General features: G+C 38.5%; 1 long non-coding RNA gene across 2 annotated transcripts in view; it reads left to right on the plus strand.

Moving 5' to 3' along the window:
• The window catches only part of LOC123586170, a 50,623-nt gene that overhangs the window by 14,061 nt on the left and 10,933 nt on the right, over positions 1–25,629 (plus strand). For both annotated transcript variants that reach the window (XR_006706647.1, XR_006706646.1), the window contains exon 3: positions 3,586–3,792. This is a non-coding gene — a long non-coding RNA (uncharacterized LOC123586170). The remainder of the gene's footprint in view (positions 1–3,585; positions 3,793–25,629) is intronic.

The following is a 25,629-nucleotide window of genomic DNA, read 5'->3' on the forward strand; positions in this document are numbered from 1 at the left end:
ATAAATTGACTTTTCTTCACACTCCTGGATGCCATTAGACTCCTCCCCTACCAGGGAAATTGTTTCCATGGTAACCGAAAGGGAAAAAGCACAGGGAGGGGGAAAAAAGGCACAGAAAGCTAATGAAATGAGATATCTATGGAATAAACAAAATATTTGTTGGCAAGTGTTGGCTGTCATGACACTTTTATTGTTTCTAGACCCACATACTTCTAGAGACACTAAGGCCATACTGTCTGGCAGAGTAGACCGTGCCTGACTGAGGATGGTCTTGTGAAAATGTCCAACAACCCGCTGGGCTGCCTGCTATTAGCCAGTGTAGATGACACCTTGTAAATGGAGCCTGCTGAATCTTTCTAGCCACACCACCTCTACAGGACGCATGTGGGCATGGCTGGACTGATTCAGAGTACAGCAGATAGCCTGAAAGCAGAGCTGTTCACAGGGGCACCGAATCGCCCTTCCTGAGGTAGCTACAGTTCTTTTTCCAGCCACACGCAGAATTTTCCAGTGGGCGTAGAGCACTGAAATCCATTCAGACCATTTGGGGCACTCCGGAAGTTCTCTAGAATGAAACATTAGGTAGCACCTGCTTTTATCTTTTTATTCATGTTGCTGAAGTAAAATATGCAGCTAATGTAATTTAATTTTTATTAGATTCTGCATATATGTGGCTTTTAGAATGAACTCGAGGGAACACACATTACTCATAAACATATACTTTTTAATTAATTTTTCTTTGTAATTCAAAGTAGATGTCTAATGCATTCATGGAATGATATGCCCTCCCTCTGGGGGGCAATTTTAATACCTGCAATTCCCCAGCTTGTTAATCAAAGACTTTTTAGCCTTGTAGATAATTTATATCTGCTTAATGTTCAGAAGGTTGAAATTGCAGCCATATGAAAAAAATTCTTACCTCTGACAAAATCAGAAAAGATAAAAACCTCATGCAAATTCTACAGAAATGGGAAATGGTGGAAATATCCTTTCTTTCTGAGCTGCTTTTTGTGAAAATATTTTGTGGCTTTATGAAAAAAAAAAGTGGCTGTTTTCTTTCTTTCTTTTTTTTTTTTCTTCCCCCTCCCCCTCTCTGGAAGACACAGTGAAACTGCTTGGCTAAAAATGCAGCAATGGCCAGAAATCTCCATCTCAGAACATGCCTATTTCTAGTAGTTTTATATTTTGAAAGAATACTTTTTTTGCTTCTTAAAAAAATATTACTGGCCAAAAAAATTTACATGGGAAAAATTTAGATTTTGTGGGGGTTCAATTTATGTTTAAGTGCAGTTTTGCTAGCTCCGTGGCTCCAAGTGTTAATCTCCTGTTCTGTTACTGTGTTACCCTGTCATTAAGCTCAGTTTTCTCCCACACGTAGGCAGACAAGGTGAGAAGAATAGTTCCACCGACACCCTGGGCAGTGGCTTTAGATCCAGAACTGTAGACAAGATATGCCATAAGTCAGAGAAGGAACAAGGATGGAAGCACCATGTTCTCTCCCCCTGAGATCCTTCCCCACGGTGTGGCATTGCTCCTTGAGATGTGTGCCTGCTGTGTGTGCATCTGCACATTCACAAATACATCCCCCTGGACTCGCACACACACACACACACACACACACACACACACACACACTTTGCCTTGTGGGCACGTGGCTACATGTTAACTGATAGTGGCATTTCTACAGTGGGGACAAGGAATACAATGGTGGGCCCTCAGAGATGGAAGAAAGGGTTGAGAACTCTGCATCTGATCTCCCATGTGGGGGGGGAGGGGGGTCGTGGCAGGTAGTTCCTTGTAGTAATGCTGAATTCAGCTTAGTAGCAGATAATTCAGCTTGGGCTTTCACATTCCAGGGAAGGGACACTCACTACTATATGAGTGCAGCTAGAGCATCGTGAGGCAGCCAAAAATATTAGAAAGGTGCCTTTTATATAATCTTATATCTACCTTTAAAAAATTTCTACTGGTATTGTACTCTGAAACCAAATAGAAGAAGGGTTTTTTTTTTTTTTCTTACCACTTAGCAGTCCTCAAACATGTTTAACACAGTTACCCTCCCCTCTTCATGAACTAAACATTCCCCTTTGCCTCATTTACTCCTCCCATGATATGGCTTTGGGAACCCTATTATCTTGGTTGACCTACGTGAGCCAATTTGGCACCCAAACTGGATACAGTATTCTAGATATGGTTGTTATTTACATAGTCGAGAGTGCAGTCGACTGTTTTCATTTATTAGCAGTTTGCTTTTATTGGTGCCGTAGAAAATCAGATGTGGCCACATTTTCACAGCCAGGTCATGCTGCCAGCTCGCGTCGGACTTACAGTTATCTTTATACTCAGATCTTTATAGCGCTTGAAGTCTGGCCTTCCCATTTTGCACTGGGCAGCTGACTTTCCGAGGCTAACTGCAGAACATTATGTTTATCGCAGTTACAATTTATTTCACCCGTTAAGCCTTCCTTTTAGCCTGTTCATATCATTTTCAATCCTGGCTCTATTATTTTAGTATTTGCTGTTAAACTGGGATTTTGAGTCAGTCACAAAGTTGGACAGGATGTGATTCATGACTCAATCTAAGTCCTCAGTAAAATTTTACACAGGCCCACATGAAGAAAGGATGTCTGGGCTGCTGCTAGAGACTTCTCTTCGAGTAACAAGAATATATGTTCTCTGATGTTTAATCAACTGTGAATCCACCTAGCTGTGCTATCAGACCACATTTCTAAACTTCACTTAGTGATGCAAACTATGAAAGAGTTCATGAATGCCTCTGGAGATTAAGGAGTACTCTGTTTCTCATTTACTGTTTTATGTATGTATCAAAAAAAAAAAAAAAAAAAAAAAAAAAAAAAGGAAAGAAAGGCAATGAATTTGATGTGACCAGTACACCTTGTGTTTCTTCCAATATTCTTTGCTTCTGTTTATTCCTTAGCTTTACTGGGCATTTTTTCTTAGTAGTATTTCTCTATGATACAGTTATCTTCCTCTATAGAAATCTTTTTAAGTTCATTTGTTTATCTTGAGAAAGAGAGAGAGCGTGTGGGGGGAAGGAGGGAGGCACAGAGAGAGGGGGGGGGGGAAGGAGGGAGGGAGAGAGAAAATCCCAGGCAGGCTCTGCACTGTCAGTGTAAAACCCAATGTGAGGCTCAAACTTACAAACTGTGAAATCATGACTTGAGCTGAAACCAAGAGTCAGATGCTTAACTGACTGAGCCACCCAGGCGCCCCAGCCCCCATAGAAGCTATTTTAATAGTTATATCTGAACGTTTTTTTCTCTTTATTCAGAAGCTTTCCACTGTTGTAAGAAAATCTCTTGCCACATGCATTTTTCCTGATCATCACATTGCCAGCCCCTTATCAAGACCCCAGGCCTCAGTGTCATAACCCTTAGTCCATAAAGCCAAATCCTATCTCTAAATATCATCCCTTTAGTCTGCTGAAAAGTCATGATGTTCAGTAAGAATGAACTGATAACATCACCTACAACCCCAAGTCCTTTAAAAAGTGTTTTGTTGTTGTTGTTGTTGTTTTTGCTTATGTTTTAAATATCTGTATCGTTTCTTTATGTGTATGTGCAGAAATGAGAAGGGGCTAATGGATTTGATGACTCTGGATAAGTCGTGTATCCTTGAAGATGCTATTTTCAGGAAAGAGTCTCATGTCTGCAATATGTTAGGATGCTGGTTGTTTTGTGGCCTCTTCACTCTGCGGTGGGAACTCTGCTCCAGCTGGGCAACCGTGCGACTGGGCTGAAGAGACAAGGGTAGAAGAAAAAGCAGGCTGAGGTAAGAAAGCCAGAGAATAATTCTGGATCCTGACTGAGCTGAGCACTCACCAAGCACTACACAGCCATGCACCAAGGCCACTGGGGCCAAACAAGAGATCTCATGACCCTGCCTCACAGGTTCACAGACCCCTTCTGGGTCCCTATTGCAGCCCTGTATGTCCTAATTCTGAACCTCGTTTCTGTTCTGGGGTTCCAATTTCCAGCCTAATACCAAATGCGTCGTCTTGGCCCATCTAATTCCCCACCTTGTATGGAAGCTTTCTTTGAACTATCAGGTTTTAATACCAACCTCACTCTAGAAATTATTTCCTAGATCTGTCAGATGATATTTTGAGAGGCCATTTTGATGCTATGGGCATTTTGTGTACATGAGAGATAAGTGAGGGGCAGGTAATAATTACTTGGTAATTATTAGTTTACATTTTCCTTTTAGAACCAGGAAATATCCATGATACCAAAGTCTGTATCAAAATAGTTATTTCACTACCTTTCTCCTTGCTCTCTGGTTCAGTTTCTGAACGTCGGAAACCCGAGGCTGAAATGGATTCCACATTGTATCACTCCACTCACCTCACACCCAGACTTGGCCCTAGGAACTTGGCCTTGCATCCTGACCCTTACTTGCCAAGGCAGAGTTCAGATAATTGTGGGCATCAGTTGAGCTAGTTTTACACAATTCTGACCATCCTAGCTTCTTCTTACTTATTATGTAGAGAGAAGATAAACAAACGTTGTTTTATGCTGCTCACCATTTCTTCACCAACCTACACAAGAACAGAATTATGTGACAACCAGCAGAGAGTAAAATGACTTGAGAGAGCATAAGACTTCAAGTATGGAACCTGGTAATACAACTATGGTAGTAGCAAGGGTTTGGAGCCTGAGCATGTTCCACAGATTTTATACAGTTATTTTTATACGATACGACAACAAGCTTTTAGATGGGTAAAGAAGGATGTAGAACACTACCAGAAATCAGTGATGAACCACTCCGAGAGAAAAGACTTTTTCTGTTAAGGATTGCTGTGATTTTGGAAGGCAAAGGAAGTGAGGACAATAAAAAGATATTTGATTCAGTTCTTGAGAGACCTTAGAATTTTCCAATGTCCTGGATTTTAGAGTCTTCAAGTTGGAGTTCTTCCAAATTGCACAGGAAGCAAAGTGACTGTACTGTCAGGCAAGATATTTCTGTGCTTTTATCCATGGCCCCTTGATGACACAAACATGTGTGTCCAGCCCTGGCCTCTCCTCTGAGCCACTAGGTGATAAATCCAACTCCCATCAATATCTCAAAGGTATCTATAATTTCAGGTCCAAACCAGGATGCTTGATTTACTTTTTTCCCAAGTCTGCTCCCTATACCAGTAAATAGGGACTCCCTGCCTTCTCTATTTCAGTAAATAGCAGCATCATCCATTTGCACGCGAAGTCAAAAACATAGGAGTTGTCCTTATGTCCTTCACGACCCACCCCCCATTCAGTAGGAAGGCCTATTAGCACTTCCTTATAAACATGTTCCAAAGTAGCCACCTTCTTTTAGGTCAACTGCCACCTTCTGAGTCCAACCATCATCATTCCTTAATTAGGCTACTTCACTAGCTTCCTAACAGGTCTATGTGTTGCCCTCTAGATCAGTATACATTTTTTCTTTGTTCAGAACCCTTCAATGGCTTTCTCGCGTAAAGAAAATATTGTGCAAATTCTTTTGAGGCCCATTCAGTCCCATATGACCTGGCTTCTGCCCACCTCTTTACCTTTATCTCCCCCTAACTACCGCCCACCCTCAAACTCTGCTCTCCCTTCCACTGTTCACTCCTCCTAAAACTTTCCCCACCTCCAGCTCCTTTGCATTGACCCTTTTTGCTGCCCAGAGCTTTCTTCCTTTAGATGTGTGCATGACAAGTTCTTTCTTATTCAGGTTTCAGCTCAAATGTTCTTCCTTGAAGGTGGCTTCCAATCACCTGACTTAACATTTCTGAAGGTCACTCTTGATCTCATTGCTGTGTAGTATTTTCTTCATTGTACTTGCCACCTAAAGTCTAACTTACTGACCTACTTACTTCACTACTCATTTATTATCAGTTTCTCCTACTAAAATGTAAGTTCTTTGGTAACAGAAACCTAATATGTCTATTTCCCTGCCACATCTCTTGTATCTGAAACATAGCACTCAGTAAATACCTGATGAATGATGTCACACAATGAAAATCCACCTCTCCTTTAATTTCTAAATTATCCTTATTCAGATGACTTCAGCTATACCTTCTGAATATTAACAAAATGTATAAAATCTTAGCTCTCAATGACAGTATAGAAAAATGATTCAAATAAAATTTATTTACCTACCGAACTCACAATTATTTATTTATAACAGGAAAAGGTTTCTAGTGAACATTTTCACTAGAAACCATGAGTATTTTCAATCTTTTGTAAAACATTATGATGTGAGGTTGAAACTTGATACAAAGTAGAGTGAATGGCCAGAGAAATAGACTCTTCCTTAGTAGTCTTACCTTATGACGTACAGATATCCTTGAAAACATCATAAGTTACACTTAAACATCAATAAGAAATATTTCTGAATTATAATCGGTGACTCAGGAGACATGATTTAACTTGGAATGATCTCAGAATCCATATTTGAATAGTAGTGTGCACAAGATTATATAAAAAATTATTCATATATCTCTAAACACATATCTGAGAAAAACTCAGTTTGAACATATGTACCAAATTTGCACACAGACACATCAGTCAGCAGAAGCTCACTCAAATAGAATAAACAGAAGACAAAAAGCCAGAAGGCTTGGATGCTAAGGCCAACTTACTAGGCCTATAAAAAGCAAGACAATTAAAGATATAATAGGTAATGTTTACTGAGCAATTACTATATCCCAGGAACTCAGTTCTAAGCACTTTATAAACAATGACCCCATGTCTTGAACCTCTTTTTCAATATGACCTAAGCATTAATAAGCATTTTTATAATGGATCTAAATAAGCATTTTTATAATGGACCTAATGAAGAAACACATTAATTTTCCCAATTTAAAAAAACTAAAGGTTAGATAGTTGTGGGGTAAGATGATGTTAGAAAAAAAAAAAAAGCCAACAAACAAAAAACTTCAGAATCAAGAGTAGAATTTGAGGAGTATGAGGAGTATCATTCAAATATTTCAACCTTATGGTTGGGACCAGGTCAAGTTGAGATCTTGGACCAGGTCAGTAGCTAGTTTTCAGAAACCGAGAATCTATAGGACAAACAACAGAAATAGATATTGAGAAAGGAGGAAAACGCCAGGCATAGAGGAAGTCCTTTAAACCTTGCAATGTTCCAGGTCTTTACATGGTCTACGAGGCTCCACATATGCTGGACTGTCATGCCTCTGACTCATTTCTTACTATTCTCAGCCACCTGGCTTTTTGCTGGGTCTCCTCCAGTGTTCCTGGCATGTTCTGTCTCAGAGCCTTTGGGCTTTTCTCATCTCTGCCTGGAATGCCTTCCCCAGCTATCCTCATGATGAATTCCTTCATCTCTCAAGTGTTCATTCATTTGTTACCTTCTCACTGCTTACCCTGACCATCCAATTAATAGGGAAACCCTCTACCTCCAGCACTACTGATCCCCTAACTCTGCTTAACTTTGAAGGTTTTCCACAGCATTTACATCTTCTCCTATGTTATAGAATTTATTGTTTTTATCATGTATATCATCTAAATTTCTCCACTCTGAGACTTAGGGTCCAGATGAGCATGGATTGTTGTCATAGAGTCCCCCAAAATGGTCTCTATTTTTTATCCTTCCCTGTATTAATTTTCTAGGGCTGCCATAACAAAATGCCATGCAATGGGGGGCTTCAGCAACAGAAATTAATTTTCTTATAGTTCTAGAGGCTGGAAGTCCAAACTCAAGGTATTGGCAGGTTTGGTTTCTTTCAAGGCCTTTCTCCTTGGCTTGCAGATGGCCGCCTTTTTATTGTGTTCTCACATGGTCTTTCCTCTGCAAGCACGAATCCCCGGTGTCTCTTTGTGTCCAAATTTCCCTTTCTTATAAGGATTCCAGTCAGATTGGATTAAGGCCCACCCTAACAGTCCATTTAAAAAAATTTATTTTCCATTCATGAATTTTTGAGAGACAGAGAGAGACAGAGTATGAGTGGGAGAGGGGCCAAGAGAGAGGGAGACAGAATCTGAAGCAAGCCCTTGGCTCTAAGCTGTCTGCACAGAGCCCTACATGGGGCTTGAACCCATGAACCATGAAATCCTGACCTGAGTTGAAGTCAGATGCTTAACCAACTAAGCCACCCAGGAACCCCCTAACAGTCTTATTTTAAATTCATTACTTCTCTAAAGGCTCTGTCTCCAAATATAGTGGCATCTGAGGAAGTGGAGGTTAGGGCTTCAATGTATGTGTGGGGGACACAATTCAGCTCATAACATACTATATATCCATTTACTTTGCACATAACTTTGTAGTGCTCTCCCACTCTGCCTCTGGGCTTGGCCTTGAGATTTGCTTTGGCCAACAGCATGTTAGGAAATATGACACAAACAAAGGTTTGAGAAGTACATGTATGACTGGGTTTGTTCACCCTTGATCTGCCATGGCTCTGAGAACACGCCTAGATTGGCCTGTTAAAGAATGAATAAGACCTATAGAACAAAACTTAATTTCCCAGTTGTACCACCTAAGGCCATCTCAGATTGGCCACAGCCAATTGCCCCCCTCGCTGTGTGAGAAAACCCAACCAAGATCAACAGAGCCACCAAACGAACCCACAACTGCCTGCAGACACATGAGTGTCCCAGGCATGACTAGCCAAGCCTATCTGAGATGAACTGAGCCCTGCAACTCATGGTGCTCTGATTTTGTGGTTGTAAATGTGTTATTGTGGCAATTGGAAAACTGATACAACTGTTTTGTTCATTGATATATCCCAATTAGCAAGAATAATGCCTGGCATATTGCAAGTGATCAATAAATACTTTTTTTGAATGAGTAAATGGACAAAATATAGTTAGATAAAAACAAGTGCCTGCTTACAGAGGGCCCCTCTTAAAAATTTATTACATATCTCTCATGAGGATGACTTCCTCTGGCTTAATATCATTGAGTTTATAAGTGGTTTCATGAGCTAGCTGGTAATGTATGATTCACTGTGGCCTAATATATTTACTACTCTTTGAGGACTTCACATTTCTTCAGGTAATATTGCTTGAAACAGAAGAGTAAACGTGTTAAACCCACAAATTAGGGAAACATTAGGAAAAAACTTTTGAGGGTCTTCCTACAGCATCTCAAATTTTATTAGGTGGAAGTGACCACTAATCCACCCATAGGAGCTGTTATCCTCATGACTCTGGCTTAAAGCTATAGGTTAAAGGAAACTATTTGGAGGTGATGAGGGAGTAATTAAAAAAGAGGGAGACTGAGAGTGATTGTAGTAAAAGTAAATAAAAATGTAGCAAAAACTACTTTTTGGAGCCTATGTGATGCTAAACATTACTTTTCCATGCTGTTTCTCTCATTCTGGATAAATCTTTACCTCCCCACCCCACTTCACCGAGTTCAGCCCTTTTTCTTCTTTAGTACAAACATCACCTCCTCTGAGTGTTAGGCAAGAGGGGACTGAGCAAGCCTTCCATGTTCCTTTCAACCTTACCCCCAGGACTTCTTATATCCTTTCATACAATTTGTGTTTTTCTTTATAGCATTTTCCACAGTGTGTGATCACAAATTTGTGTGATTAACACTCAGTGCATGTCTCTTGTGCTAGATTTTGACTCCACAAGATGCCACATCTAGCTCAGTATTATGTTCTTAGAATTCAGGACGATGGCCCCAACACAGGTTAGTATACAATAAATACTTGTTGACCAAGTATTATTCATTATCTGTCCTTCCCATTTATTAATAGATGTCACTGATGGAGAGAAATCACAAATTAAACTAAATACCGCTAAAATAAAACATCCAAAAAAAAAAAAGTCTGGTCATTACCAAAAAGTTTCTGAGCTTCCTTATTTAAGGAAGTTTTTCAATAAATATTTGTTAAATTAAATTGACAGATGGCCTCAAAGAAAACATTCTGAAAAAAACGAGATTTACGTTCTGAAACCCAAAGTTTTGGATTGATATGTTATTAAAGCTTTTGCAGCCTTTCTCTATTGAGTAAAATTCCAGTAACAACCAGCTCACATTATTGATCAGCTTTGGCAATCCTATCATGCCTCTCAGAGCATCAAGCCATGGACTGAAACCTAGAATGAAGAAATTCGGCAGAGAGCGTCTATAGTTGTTGACATCATGCTTAGATTCTGAGCCACTTGGGAATGAATACAAGATAGATTATAAAAATGCTGTTTTATGGACTTCAGAAGGCCTCGTACACAAGCTTGGAAGGTTTGATTCTAATGGAGAATTCAATGTAGAGGGAACAGCATTTGGAACAGCCCTGCCACACTGGATTAACTGAGAAAAAGTGAGGGTAGCTGGAAGACATTGAAGCTGCTATGAGGCTGCAGTGGTGCCCGGAGACCAGATTATGCCCGTCTCGGAGGGGCATAGTAAAGATATCTGCCCTTGTCCTAAGTACAATGGGAAGCTGCCAAATATTTCCCGCGCTCCGATCGCTCTAGCTCGCATGGGGAGGATGGATTGGAAAGCAGAGGGGAGTGAAGCTATTGTGATGACCCGGCTGTACTTGACATAGCTTGTAGGAGAAGAGCCTGGCTACAGCTCAGCTATCTGCTCTTTCTTTTTCATGGGCATAATTGGGAGTGTGTTTTGAAATTAGCAAAGTCTTTTTTTAAAGAGAATAATAGACTGGACGTGTTGAGACTTTTGCCCAGGGCTCTAAATATCTATTAGCAGAGTCTCAGCAATGAACTGTAATCCCTACGAAATGAGGTTGTGAGCATCAGCAAGACTCTAGTACCCACTACTACACCTGGCGATAGCACTGTTAATAGATATCTGCTGCGCAAGTGACCACATGAATCAAGGATTACAAAAAAGGGTTACAAACAATGAGCAACTCTAAGAAGCATGTTGGAAGTAGCAGAGAAAGCCATTTTCCTCTCTAAACCTCGAGTTTCATTCCTCACAAGAATCCAATAATTTCTTTCATTTTGAAGCATCTGTACATGCACATGCTGAGCCATCAATTAAAATAAAGTGTACAAAATGCCTACTCTGCAAAGTGTGCCTGCCTCTGGCACATGCTCCGTTTCAACACTGGCATAACCAAAATGACTAATGTGGTTGTTCGATTCTAGGGTCGGCGACTCGTTCTCGCTCAGCTTCTAAATCCCAAGGCAAACAGCTTTGAGATACTAGAATGAGAAGAGCTACAGAGAAATTGCCAGGTCTTTTGTTGCCTTATTAAGTCTGGAGTATTCTATTTAATCATACCTTCCTCTAGGAGAAATCAACTATTTGAAGAAAAATACATTCCTGGTCTCTGAATGCTGTCTTTCAGTAAGGAGCAAAGATCAAAGAGGGTGCACTTTCTAATCTTTGAACATTAACAATGTCCCTTGTACTGCAAAATGGAATTACTTAGGGCGGTTATGGAGACCCCTGTAGTTTTGAGCATATAAATGGAATGTCTTAATAAACCATATGAAATTAATTGTAACATATTTAATATCCTTCAAATAAATTTGAAAGAACAAGGTACTTGGCACTTGGATATTTATTTTAAACATTTCACCAACTGTATGAAGCTCTGTAATAAGTCTGAAATATTTAACACAGATAAGATATCTTACCCCAGCTCAGCATTTTCTCCTGATGTTTGTAATTTTTGCTATAAGAAAATTGGACAGTTTTATCACCAGGTAATATTTGTTAACCAGGGTCTGACAAAAGAAAAAAGATGGATGACCGCTAGATCAGCATGTGGCCTGCCAAGAAAATGAAAGGACATTCATAGTAAGTGATTTTAATCTGTTGGTCAGTGCCCTATTCAGGATGTCAGATTTTTTTTTATGAAAATGCAAAAGAAACGGTTCGTAACACCCAGTGGTGACATATATAACTTCTGTTTCATGATTTGCAATGCATAGGCACTTCACTGACTGTTGGATTTATTCTCTATTTTTGAAAGACAGCCCTCGGATTACCCAAAGAGAACCTTCTTGGTTTTGTAATTGTTTTATCATTCCAAGGGGATTCTGGTTGCATGGCTCATCCTTCCCCTCTTTGTCATGCCCCCTATATTCGGTCTCTTAATCAAAGGACACTTTGCCCAAGAACGCATTTACAGAAAATTGAGATGCACATTCTGTATGGATGAAGGCAACTGTGTCATCTACATTTTCCACGATTCAGCCATGCCCTTTGTTCTTGGACATGATAGAAAATCTGTTTTCACTCTCAATTGGAAAGCCAGCATGAGTTAGACCAGATGGCTGTTGACCTTCAGGCAATAGAGAATGGGAGAGATTCCCAACTGTTCTCATTACTCTGGGCAGTGACCTCCTTTGGAGCAACAGCCACAAGAAGCTGACACCTAGAAAACTTACTTTCTCCTTGAACGCCAGACACGTTACTGGTTGTGTATTGAGAGCTCTAGTTACCTAATCTTCATGGTGTCAATGTCTCGTGTCAGTGTTTATATATATTATTCTTTATTCATTGAAGTCAAGCTGCTGGTGTTCTAAATGTCTTGATAAGAGAAGACGGCTGAGTTCAGATGTCTGCTGATGTTAGAAATGTTTTCCCCCTTTTTATATCCCTGTGCACCACACAGTAAATAGATCATAGTATATACTCAGTGTGCGTGTTTGATTGAATGATGGAAAGATAAATGAATGCTAGTCACCATACTTTACACTATCCATAAGGTATTTTCAGAAAATGTACCTATATGGAAACCTAATACATTGCAAGCACTTACCTCAATTGTTTCCCGGCAGTGCCAGTAAGATAGGTTCTGTTATTATTCTTTTTGGCTAGAGGGAAAATTTGATACTATGTAACTAGTAAGTGGAAGAAAGGGGACTGTATCAACTCTACCCGTTCAACTCTGCTGCTCACACGTTTACTACAAAGTTCTTTTATTTCCCTTTCTGTTATCATAGGGAGATGACTATCTAGGGTCAAAATTAAATCCCAAAAAGCCGTTTACCTGTAAATTTTCTTTCAGAGCCCATAGATGCCTATTATTCATTTATTTACACAGTTTAAAACAATAAACGGCTATTTGTGAGATGCATCGGTATACTTGCTATGAGATTGAAAGAGCTGATGAATCCTGGGCAGAGGTTGGGATAAGAGTACTTTTCTCTTCTATTTCTATCAGGTTGCCTTTTAGATCTGATGTGATCTGACATCTCCCCCCAGGACATCTGAGTGTGCCGAGTTATCAGTTCTCTGTCTATTTCCTACCGTCTAGCCAAGGGAAAACTGGCATCTTGCAGGGCTGGGTCTCTCACTGTCTGTATTGCATATATGAAATAAACAAAACCGAAAGAACTAGGTCATTGGAGCAAATGTATGCATTTATCAAGCCATAGATGAAGGGATATCTAATCTGTGTCCCTCATTATGGAATGTATCTGAATCCAGTATTATGTCACGTATTGGTTGAAACCACAGACAAAACAGTCCTTGTCACCCACACAGCCATACAAATATAGCTTCCTGGCAAACTGCATTCACACACAAGATGGCAGTAAGTAGAATTTTTGTTTTCCTGTTGATCTTAAAATCGTCCCCTTTTTTTACATCCTAGAGCCATAATTCTGCCACCTGGCGCAGCACAAGCAACCATTCCTTGGAAGGTAGAGCAGAGTGGGATGGACCTCTATTATGAAGAAAAAGAAAATCCCATGAGGCCAGGTCTCAGTGGGACTGAGAGAGTGAGGGAGTGGCTTACGGCTGTTGTTCCCCATCGCTCAAAACTATTAATACCACAGTTTGCTCACCGGCATATTTGTGTTGGTCTTACAGGAAGGTGGCCCCCAGTCAGAACGGCATGTCCAGTTTATTCCCATCCTCACCTCATCCCCCCATAGCAGCACCTCTGCATAAAGCTAAGAAGTTGCCCCTCACACTGTGTCTCTTTCCCGTGGTACCACTTATCCATTGAAGGAATGTCGGTTTTCAAATACCAACCAGCTTAAAGGAAAGATTTTGTTTTTAATTTTGCAACACATTCAGAGGAAACCCATTATAAACCTTTGAGGGCTTAGTTTTTCAATCTTAGGAAAAGTGTAATTGGGCAGAAGGTTATTTACTGAGGACTTTCGAAAAGACCAAATAATAGCTTTTCAGCATATCCTACATTAAGCAGCATCAAAATGATGCATGAAAATAGTATCTGACAATGACTTGATAACTATGTGTATACATGGTTATAGCATTTTAATGCATATGCCTGCATCCTAGACTCCATTCACAAATTCGTTCTGATATACTTAGGGATATTTTTACTTGAACTTGTATTTATTATTTGGTGTCAGCCTAGTCATTTCATAATCATTATTCTAAAGCTAACACAGTTGGTATGAAGCCATGTTACACATGAAAGAAATTATTCAATCGATATCCGAGATACTAAAAAGTAACCCAATTTTTCAAAGTATTCCTCTTGTCGTATTGCTAAGAAAACCCACTTCACAATTCATACATCTCATATTCTCATTCCTAAAAATGTGTAAAGACTGAGCTTTTCTTCTCTGAATTAAAATAGTTGCTTGCAGTGATGCCTTGAAGGAAGAAAAATACCGTCTGCCCTCTTCTAGCTCGCATCCAATCAGAATAATAATAGATTTCAAGGGTCAACTCTTAAGTATTGGTTTTAGCCGCTTGGAAGGTTGAGAAGAATTTTAAGGCTCCATCCAGACACAGAGGAAAAAGTGCCGTTACCAATTAGTGATGTCTGTCTTGGGAACACAAGTGAGGAATTTGGTCCCATATGCTATGTATTCATCATCTGTACTTTAAGGCTTTCTTCAATATAATCACTTTTATTGAGTTGAACTGTATGAAAAGATAGTTGCACACAGTGAGATTAAATGATCTGGGTTTTGGGGGTATCACATTTTGAGGATATTTAAATTTTGTTTTTGCTATATGGTATAAAATATAAGACCTGACAGGAATCTCAGCTTAATAACAGCTTTTGGATTACACTTTCCAGGTTACAAAGCACGGGCACTTTTCACAGCCACGATCTCATATTGTGCCAACAAACCTGTGACGTAGGTATCACATTTCCCCTATTTGTGTATGTTTTCACTGAGACACAAAGAGTTTCATTAACTTTCCCAAATTAAACCCAGGTTGAAAATGCCTCAAAAAAAAAAAAAGCGGCATAGGGAGGTTTTGGGGGAATATCCAAATAATTCTGAGAGGGGTATGTTCTCTCGTCATGAGGGTTCTAAAATCAGTCTGAAAGGAGGAACTCCAGGCCACCCAGGACACAGTTGATATATGATTGCTCCACTATCTGGTCAAGCCAAATCAAACTGCTTCTAATTCCAGAGTAAAAAAGAATGGGTAATTTTCTACATCTGTCCCTTTGCTCCTAAATATCCCTGCTCATTTTGATCATCGGGTTAGGTCCTACTCCTCTTTCAAGACAACTCAAGCACTAACTTCTTTCGACTGTCTTACCCTTCCTTCCCAGACTGGAATAAGTGGCTATTTTCTATACATCAATCAAATAAGGAAGGTTCTATCACAAACTCACACCGGGAAGTTTGGACTCTCAGTCTTCTTTTGAAGGATAAAAAGGAGTTTATCCTTCAAAAGTTTACCCGAGGGGCGCCTGGGTGGCGCAGTCGGTTAAGCGTCCGACTACAGCCAGGTCACGATCTCGCGGTCCGGGAGTTCGAGCCCCGCGTCGGGCTCTGGGCTGATGGCTCAGAGCCTGGAGCCTTTTCCGATTCTGTGTCTCCCTCTCTCTCTGCCCCTCCCCCGTTCATGCTCTGTCTCTCTCTGTCCCAAAAATAAATAAACGTTGAAAAAAAAAAATTTAACAAAAGTTTACCCGATACACTCTTTTTAACCTCTCTTAAAAATTCCTCTTTTCCTACCCGTATATGGTAAGTGGGATGGGGTTTTAGACAAAAAGTATTTTTTCCTCTTTTTTTTCTTCCCCCTTACTCCTTCTGTGCTTCCAGAGATTAGCTCTAAGAGTCAGACTATGGAGATAAAATATCTTTTCTAAGAATACCCCTATAAATCAGGCTCAAGAAACACCCTCCAAGCCAATTTTCATGGAAACTCTGTTAAATTTTTGTATACACACAAAACTATGGAAAGTTACCTTGATTCTTATTCTGTTGTGTTTCTTGTCGGGGTAATTCCTCTAAGGATTATTGACCTGGAGACATTTAGGCATTCCAGATTCCTTGGATAAAATAGCATCTGATTACAACAAATCCCACCACGATAGTACCTCTTACATAGATTTTATTAACACATTTACAAATTAATACAAAATAAAATATTCCTTGTAACTCAAAATCCACTAAATACTTTTGCTTCAGTAGTATTTTTCAGAATCTCAGTCATTCTTTTGATTAAATCAGTTATTTGATTCAGTAATTTACTATATGCCACCTCTCTCCACACACTTTAAAGTCATATCAAAGTCTTTGAACCCATTTATTGAAATGGATAAACATAGTTCCCCTGTGGTTTTTGAGGCAGTAAATTAATAATCACATGTTTATTGGAAGGATCACTATGGACAACTACTACTAGTTATTGTCATGAGTTTTGTTTTACTGCATTATTATCATGATTTTATAAAACACTGGTGCTTACACTAGGTCCACAGGGCCAAGATATCAAGTCAGTCCTATCATTATATCCTTTCCTTCTATTAAATATCTTCAGAATCATCTGCTTTTGCAATATGTGTGTGTGTGTGTGTGTGTGTGTGTGTGTACACATATATACGGGTACATGTGTATGTGTGTGTATATATAGATATATAAGTATATAATATATAAATTATAATATATATTTTTATATATACATGTATAAAGAGAAAGAGAGAGAGAAACTAGATAGGATTCACCACACTTTTACCCTGCTTGTTTCCAGATTATTTTTAAATGACTAAAAAAGCAAGGAAGAATAATATTGTGAGGGATAAATCAAGATTGAGAACATTTAAGTGTCTGTGGTAATACACGACAAATATAGTTCACTATAGGTAAATGCAAAATAATGAGCTTTCAAGTAAAGAATATAAAATTGGAAATATCTGTTTAATGGAAAGGTGCTGTAGCATACTGATTAGAAACACATTTGAGTAGTTGCTGCAAAATTGTATCCATTTAGCCTTTAGCCCAACATGGAATTGCAGAGAAATACTGAGTAGAATTACTAAAAAAAGAAAGTATTATAAATCAAAAGTAAAATTACTATAATAAAGTAAAAAGTAAGTATACATTTGCTCATAGAAAATACAGAGCACAAGTCACCTTGTTTTTAAATCAAGACACCAAAAGAGTTGCAATGGGCCACTTGCTAGGTCCAAATAACTCTGAAGTTCAACACAAGTTCTATGAAACTGAAAGATCAAGTTAGCTCTAGGAATGGTAAAATAATTATTATGGAAACAAATTGAAAAGTCAAGAGACTTCGTGTTTAAATATTAGAAAAAGAGAAGAGAAATGCAAAATTTGTTTTAGAAAATTATGTAAATATGAATGCTGTAAAAATATTTTGAACCCAAAGAGTCAGTGAAACAAAGATACGATGAAATATTTTCTGAGCAAGGGCTACAGAATCCTGAATGAAATAATTCAGACTGCAATGGGAAAATCAGTGGGATCAAATTAACTATCAGTTTTTCCATTTTTTTAGTGAAAATATTTAATGATATAATTTCTGTATATTTATGTGATTTACATTGTAATTAATATCAGTTAACTCCATGCATGAAGTAGGCTATCTTGCTAACCTCAAGACTACCGGTTATGCAAGCAAGGATTTATTGAGGAAATCCTTACTCAAAGTACAAACACATTGCCTCAAGTAGAGGGCTTAACATATCGCAAATTTTACTTAATTTGCTCTCCCAGTAATGAGAATATGAGTTTTATAAGACTTCTGTCTCAAAGAGAAAAGCCTAAAGTCTTACTATGTGGTCAGAAGCATTGAGCAAAATTGCTTTTTGATTCACAGAAAAATAAAAAGCTTCCTAAGCAAAAGTGTCCATCACAAGAGCCCCTTGTTGTGCCTAGATAGTTACTGTATTTTCTTACTTTCAAGAAAAAGATGGGTGACTGAATTAATATGTTCCGATGTAAAAACAAACAAACACAAATCTTTATCAATAAATTAAGAGATTTTTTTCATTTTCTAAATTATTTTTGTAATTTCCTGAAATCTCACCAGAATTCTCATTCTATCCATTAGTCTTTATACCTAGATAAGAATACTTCATATATACTATACCTATGGAAGCTTATCTAACTACTTAGTGGGCTATTAAACTTCACCTCCCCCAAAACATTTTCTACAACCAATAGATTTTTCTTTGATGCCCTTGCTGTTCTTTAGATAAATGTCCATTGTTTGCCACCATTGAGTAACACAGTATAACAATATGGACATTAACAAACACCCCCAAATACATATCTATATACCATGTGAGAAAAGAGCACCCAACATGTCTGGATATTTGAAGAAGATACAAGACCTCAGTTCAGTTTTATTTGAAAAATTTTTAATGTTTATTTATTTTTGAGAGAGAGAGAGAGAGAGAGAGAGAGACAGAAAGCGAGCAAAAGAAGGGCAGAGAGAAGGAGACACAGAGTCTGAAGCAGGCTCCAGGCTCTAAGCCGTCAGCACAGAGCTCTATGAGGGGCTTGAACTCATGGACCATCAGATCACGACCTGAGACAAAGTCGGATGCTTAACCGACTGAGCCACCCAGGCGCCCCAATTTGAATTGATTCAGTGATTTGTTTCCAACATCTATTCTGTACAAAGCTCTCTGATTTCTAAAATGTGCCCCTAACAGTTCACACAGTGATAATCCTAACTCAGATCATCAAAAGTGAGCAGCTTCATGTCCTTTGCTATGGGGTTATCCTGGCCTCTTCAGTGCAACGGAAGTGTCTCCGGAGGAGCTTCCGGGGCTGCTTATCTGGCTCCTGCAACTGTTAAGGTCTAGGGCAGCTGGGGCTCAGGAAGTCATTGGCTGGAATACAAAATGATATGGTAGGTTTGGCCTGAAAATAAAGTCCCAGAGCCTGTACCCCACTTCTTCCATCTGCCCTTCAGAGTCTGCACATTCAGAACGTGGTCTGGAGAGAAGGAGCATTTGCAGAGCATATCCCTCTGCTTCTCACACTGAATCCTAAAGCAGCTGTTCAGTGCTCTTTTATGTTTATCATCTCTCTGAGCTCCTTAATCCGCCCATCATCTCTATGAGACAGGCTATACTATTATCCTCGGCGTACAAATGGGTAAAGTTTGAGAAAATGAATCATCTGTCCCTGAAAAGCTGTGCTTATCTTCTCACGGGCTTCACCAAGGCCACCTGGTATTTGGTTTAATCTCAGGGGTGGGCTAGCCAATGCCCCGGGGAGAAGGAAGAGATAGGAAACTAAATCTATGTTTTGCTGAAAGGGAAGACTGGCAGGGACTTCACTCCAGAGTTATCTCTTTTCCCTACGAGTGTATGACCTTGACTAACTCTCAAGGCATCTCTCTAACCTTAGATAGAGGGGTAGAATGAGAATCCCCAGTGATTCTCCCCCTGACATTTTTTCTAAATTCTCTCTACAAAGGGAATATTGTATTCACTTTCTAAACCTCCAAATAACTGACTAGGGATCTGACAAACTCAACCTGGTCAGTATCAATCCCCCCAAAGAATCTATCTTAATGTATGTGTTTGGTTAATGTCTATTGCCTTTATTCCTTCATTCAGCAAATGTTTACCCAGCACCCAGTGTTTCCTACACTAAGTTTGACATCAAGGATCTATAAAAGGGATAAACTTCTGCACATAAGATGTTGATTTCCTATGAGATAAAATAACAAATGTATGTGATATGAGGAGATAAATTGCATGATCAAGATAAGCACATGACATAATGGGAATGTAGAGGAATGAAACTTACTCAAACAGAAAAAGGTCAGGGAAGGACTTCCAGTAGTTTGAAGGGTGAGGAAGGGTCGGTAGAGAGAGAAGCATGTGTAAAGGAACAAAGCTGTGGGTAAGTTGCTGGTATGCTATTATGACTGGAGGGACATTAATAGAATCCCAAGAGAAGATGAAAGTAGAAAGGAAGACAGGAGCCCTGATATGAAATATGAATTTTATCCTGAGGGCCGTGGAAAGCCATTGAAGGATTTTAAAAAGGGGATACATTTGATAAAGATCACTCTGACAAGCAGCGTGGAGAATGGGTGGGAAGAAGGGCGACCTCACACATTAAGGAGTAACTGACACAGCTATGATGGAATTAGAAACTTGCAGTCTCCACCCCTGCCCATGAAAATTATTTGTAAGCTGGAGAAAAGGTGATTTTCCTGTCTCTTTTAGAACCATGCAAACCAGTCTTGATAACTGAGTTATGTATTAGTCATATCTGATTATACTTCGTGTCATATCTTTCCTTCAGGTCAAATGTTAGTTCAAAGTTAAAATGTGTTATGGCTTCTGAATGTCCTTGTATCCAAATTCTAATAGTATTTATATGTTTACCAAGAAGAAATATGTTTCCTTTAAAAAAATTACTTGTAACTAGAGACAAAAACCATCAATGTCTTAAGGAGAGAAATCTGATAAGAAGGTCATTATATACTTTGTGCATATTCGGGCAGATATTGTACATTGATTTGCATATAATTGCACATTTAAAAAATACCTAGTGGCCATAGCATTCCAGCACAATTTGATATGAGTGAAAATGTGTTTTAGTCTGTAAGAAAGCCCAAGGCACTGTGCAAGACATCTTGTTCCTTGCTCTCTAGGTTAAAATTTATCATTTATAAATGGAAAAATAGATTCTACACATGGTCTGATATTCCGGTCTCCAGTTTATTAAGACAATGTCTGACATAATGTGTTCTCTGCATCTTGCAGATGAGCAATTAAGATTCAGAGACATTAAGTAATTTGCTAAGGGTATCACAGTAAGGACATGTGGGTTAAGGATGATCGCACTCTGTATGTAGTCTATGTGCTTTTGTTTGTATCACTTTATTTGCAAATCGCTTTATATCTAGCAAAATGCTTTCAACACATATTATGTGATCCATCTTATAGATGTGAAAACTGAGCACAAGGGCTATAAAACTTTTACATACCTTACAGATATAAGGCTAAGAAATACTCAACACAGACTGAAACCCATCTTCATAATAGAGACTTTGCCTCCTTCCCCCATATCTTGTTCCTCTGGAATATATCCCATAGAAAATAAAGCTGGGAAATTACATGAAAGTGTGCTTAGAAAAAGGCAAGGACAGAGATCTCAAGCATTTTGACTTTTCTCCCTTTGGGATTCATTCTTGAGACTTGAACCCACACATAAAATCTTTCTTCTAGAAGTAGCTAATGAAAAGCCCTCTTACATTAAACTCTAGAGAAAAAATGAGGATTGAGACATCAAAGACAGATAGAAAAATTTAGCATTGGTTCTTGATATTTGTGTTTTATAGAAAGAAATAGAATCCTGTGTATGTATGGATGAGAATTCAATCATACACACACATACACATGCACCAAGTATGTATGATGTTATTATTGCCAAAAATCCAAAAAGGTGAAAAGCATCAAGATTCCCATAAATCCTATTAGTTAACTATTTATATACTGCAAACAAGCTGTGCAACACTAAGCAAAAGGAAGTCTTAATCTTCCTGGGTTTTTTTGCTAATGACAAAACAAATTTAATTATCTATTTGATGACTTCAACTAACTAAATTTTCCAGGGAGCATTAATGGGAAAATGCATGCTAAGTTAAAATTATAATTATAAAGCAACAACAACAAAAAACCTGAAGCAACATTAAATGCATCCCCAGTAACTTTATCAATTTATAAAGAGTCTAAAATATTAAGAATAAAATAGAGGTACATGGGTGTTAGTGCCACTTCTGGCACTTATTAACTTATTACCTTAGGCTAGTCTCCTCATGCTCTTTATCTATTAAAAGTAGATGATAATCTCTTCCCATTTCTATCTCATGAGTTGTTTTAATATGTGGTATGATTTATGTAAAAAGTATTTTGAAAACTATGGAATGCCACGGTATGATATGTTGTTATTATATCTATCATTTATTTATTTAGACTGAACTACTCTGCACAGTGTGATCTTTTCAAGGGATAAAAGTTTGATTAAAAAGAAGGATAGAAAACGGGAAGAATTTTCATCAAATTGAGGATGACCGTGAGTCAGGGTGTAGGGGCATTAATGCAATCAATGGCAGACACACTCCATTGAAAAGAAAAGGAGAAATAATCTCTTGTTTCTGATATTTATAGATGGAGATATGTTTATGTCACACATGTAGTGTCCCTTGCTTTATGATTCCTTAATCTCAAGTCTAAAGACCTTCAACTACTCCTTTGTGGTAACCTCCTGAAATATCATCATTACCCCAAACAACTTAGTTTCTGAGATCTTAATCTCCAAAAGTTTCCTCCTTTACCATAACTTCCCTTCATCCCTACTCACCTGTTTCTTAATGTCACCAAGGCCACCAGTTACTTGGCGCTTTCATTCCTAGTCAATCAGCTTCTTCCTGCTTCGCTATTAAGCAATGAACCCATGGTCGACCTCCAAAATCACTCACCATTGTTCTCAATCCTTTCATTTGCTTTTCTTTCTGTTTTAATGATCCAGCAAACTCCTAATGTTGGATGAAAGCAGTTCTCTAGCTACAGGTGAACAACACTATACCTATATAGCTGCTGGACAACACATATCATAAATTATATTGACCTAATAAGTAGTTCACTAAATGAGCCAAGGCTTTTGTTCAGTCGCTGGAGTTGATTGAACCGCATTTTCTAGACATGGCATAATAGTCTGGTATAACATTTGTCATATTATGATCCACACCAACATAGCACTTTTATATATTCCCCCTGTGCTACTACCAGAAGCTTCGTTTCCAGGGCAGCTCTCTTCATGTGCTTCCAAGAGCTGCTACAAGCCCTCTCTTCATGATCCTCTTCCAAAACTTCCCACTGCCCACTAATTTCCCCATCTTTGTCCTTTTGGCTTTGTACCTCTCCTTCTGCTTAATTCTGTTGATAAACCGTTGAACAGCTTTCCTGCTTAGTAAGACAATGGGTTGACCCAACAAACAAAAGGTCAATATTTCACACTTGACTCAGACTGTAGACCCTCATAAGGATGGGAACTTCAGGCCTCCGCTTGCCTGGGAGAGATGATCAGACATATGTATTATGATTACTTCTTTGTACATCTGTCTTATCTAGTAAACAGTGAGGCACCTAAGACCAAAAATGTATTTGAAGGAGTTCCAGACATAGCAGGTAAAGAAATACCCTAAAATACTGTCCTCCATGAACAACTTGCATTAGAGTCACCTGGGATTTTTAAAAACATATCCATACCCCTCATATTGCCAAGTGATTCTTTTGCACCATTTGAGAAGCTCTGCTTTAAAGAGACATGTAAACAGTAATGAAATTTAAACAGAAATTTAAGCGCCCTAGGGGGAACAAGGAGGCTGTAAAAAGTAAAATGATGTGTGGGTCCTGCGTTAGGCTAAAAAACCCCTACTCTACACTTCAGGAAAATTGTTATCCCCTCAACAAAGTGCATCCAGAGCTAACAAACTTTAAAATTTTTTGATGCCAGAAGGCTGGATTTTTATGTAAAATCTGCTGGTTTTTATACAATGGCAAATAACTCTCATTTTGCTAAAAAAAAATGCTTTGAACTACAGAACGTGGGTCTATAATCAGTTTGTAACTTTTACTTTTGAGCAGCCTGAACGAGTATACGTAGAAGACAATTTGAGAGCCAAAAAACTAGAAAACTAGTATTTGAGGGCCAGGTAAGGAAAGGGGAGACACAACTGAAATGGTCTACAGAGAAAGAGAAGAATGAAGAAGAGGTCAAGAGAAGAGAGGATTACAAATGAAGACTGGTCAGCAGTGTCACAAGGCACGGGGAGGCCAAGCGAAGGAGACTAATGACAGACAATGGACAATTAGGAGGTCATTGGTGACTTTGGTGAAAGCACTTTCAGAGTGGTAGGGCAGAAACCGGATTGTAATTAGCTGAGAATGAGTGGGATTCAAAGAGGGAGAGGGAAAGGGAGAGAGAGGGAAGGGGGGAAAGGGAAAAGGAAAGGAAGAAAGGGTTAAGGTAAGAGGGGGAAGGGGAGGGGGAGAGGGAGAGATATCAAGTGTAGATTATTCTTTCCAGATATTTAATGATGAAGTTAAGGAGGGAGATAACATAGTATATCAAGAGAGGAAGGTGATTCAAAGAAAGTTGCTTTGATAACATTTTTATTGAAATACACATACAGAAACATGCACAAATCCTAAGTGAATTGTCCCAAAGCACACACTTCTGTGGCCATCACCAAGGTTTAGACACAGAACGTTAGAATATTACCAGCCACACAGAATCCCTCCCTCTGCCCTCTCAATCTTGTCTTTTTCTTCAGCACCAAAAGTAAGTGCTATCCTGACCTCTGACACCACAAGTTAGTGTGGCCTTTTGTGAACTTTATAGAAATGGAATCTTAGAGTATAACCTTAAGCATTCGCTTATTCATTAAAAAATAATGTTGATAGAATTCATCTTCATTAATGCATATACCTAGTGTTCATTTATTTTCTTTGCTGTATAGTGTGGATAAATGACAATGTATTTGATATCCAGTTTTGGCAATTGTGAATAATGTTGCTATAAATACTTTGTATATGTTTTTAAGTGCATATGCACATTGGTTATATGTCCATGAGTGGAATTGCTCAAATTAATAAATGCTATTCCATTGTTCAAAGCAGTTGTACTATTCATATTTATGTTTTACGTTGTCTCCATCAACACGAGAGCTATTGCTCTGTATCCTTATAGCAGTTAGTATTGTGTTTTTAATTTTAGCTATTTGGTGTTTGTGGTGGTATCCCACTATGACTTCAATTCATATTTCCTTGATAATTAATAAAGCTGGCCACTTTTCATATGTTCGATGGCCATTTGGATATCCCTATCTTTGTCGAAGTATCTAATCAAATTTGCCCATTTTTTCCTGTTGAGAGATCCCAATTTGCTTATTGTTGACCTGAAGGAGATCCTTTATATATTTCATACAGTAGCCTCTGTTTAGTTATATGTGTTCAAATATTTTCTCCCACCGAGGCTATCACTTTCACTTTCTTTTTGGTGTTTTTCGATGACCAGAAGATCATGATTTTACATAGTCAAATTTATCAATTTTTTCCCTTTATGGTAGTGCCTTAAAATCCTGTTAGTAAGTCTTGATATCTAGTGGAGCATGGCCTTCCACCTGGCTTTTCTTTTGCAAATATGTCTTAACCATTCTTAGCCATTGAACATCCATGTAAATTTTAGAACTAGGTTGTCAATTTACACATGCACATGCATGAGGCATACACAAATAAAACCTGCTATTATTTTGATGAGAATTTCACAGAATTTATAGATCAATTCGAAAATTCACCTCTCTTTAATGCAGTTTTCCAATTTATAAACATAACACATTTCTCCATCTATTTAGGTCTCTTTTGCTTTCTCTCAGTGAAGTTTTATACTTGTCTGTGTAGAGCTCTTTTAAAGTTTTTGCTAGATTTACCCAGGAATTTACTGTATTTTGATGGTCGTATAA

This window comes from Leopardus geoffroyi, chromosome C3 (genome assembly GCF_018350155.1).
Source record: "Leopardus geoffroyi isolate Oge1 chromosome C3, O.geoffroyi_Oge1_pat1.0, whole genome shotgun sequence".
In the NCBI taxonomy this organism is placed as follows: Eukaryota; Metazoa; Chordata; class Mammalia; order Carnivora; family Felidae; genus Leopardus; species Leopardus geoffroyi.